The sequence below is a fragment of the Podarcis erhardii genome (assembly GCF_964252035.2).
Source record: "Podarcis erhardii genome assembly, chromosome: 10".
NCBI classification, from domain to species: Eukaryota; Metazoa; Chordata; class Lepidosauria; order Squamata; family Lacertidae; genus Podarcis; species Podarcis erhardii.
Window position 1 is genome coordinate 34,113,412 of NC_138500.1, and position 1,048 is coordinate 34,114,459.

The window sequence follows — 1,048 nt, forward strand, 5'->3', positions numbered from 1 at the left end:
TGGTATTTGTGGACAGAGGACTACATAAGTTGTCCCCTTGGAGTGCAAAGACTTTTAAGTATTCTGCATTTTACTATCCTGCAGAATCAGTGGAGGCCCAGCCACTTACCATCTTGAGTATAGGACTAGTTTTGTTCTCACTGTGTCCCTATATGCATTCCTTACAAAAGTTATTTTCCATGTAAAAATCAATTGGCAATCATTCATTTATGTAGGAGAAAGTAGCAGGCTGCACTTCGAAGCAACAGTGAGGTGGGGGCTGTATTACCCTCTGCTGAGTTGTCTGAGTTGAGAGGTCAGTTCAAATCTCAGAAGATCTCCCACATTGTGGTCTTGGTCACACTAGAGTGTGACAGAATCTTGGGAACTAACTTTTATACTGAGAGACTAAATGTGATGAGGGTGTTGATTATTACTACAATTTATAATATATTGACAGCAATACTTCTAGTGGCTTATAGATTTTTTAAAAGACATAAACAAAGATCAAAATGGTTAAAACAACAAACTCCAAATTCAACTGATCAATAGCAAGTGTGGCAAATGGAAGCTTCAGGAGGGATATTGGGCAAGAAAGTAAGATCACTGAACTGTTTCAAGTGTGTTTTGCAACCCATGATGCAAGACAATATTCATGGCTTGTTTTATAAACCACAGCTAGTACATATTTGCACAGCACATCTTAATGTACTGGCTCACTTTTGAATCCAGGACTCCACTAGTTCAGTCACTAGATTGCAATACCTCATGTTTCTTGGGAAGTCTCTTATACAACTACATTGATTAGGTCTGCTTGTGTTTAGCTTGGCAGCCCAGGAACATAAGAGTAGAGGAATGCGTGTCAAAAACACACACACAAAAAAACCCCCAAGTCCACTCTCCTTGTTTACTTTGACAGAAATAGTTTTGGCATAATGTCTCAAGGATGAAGTAATCAGAGAATTAATTGGCAATCAACGGAAACAACTTAGGGGAACAAATTCACGACTTGCTGGCTACAAATTTCTGTCTTCCACAAAGGGAAGCTACTTAGTAGTGGAAACTATGG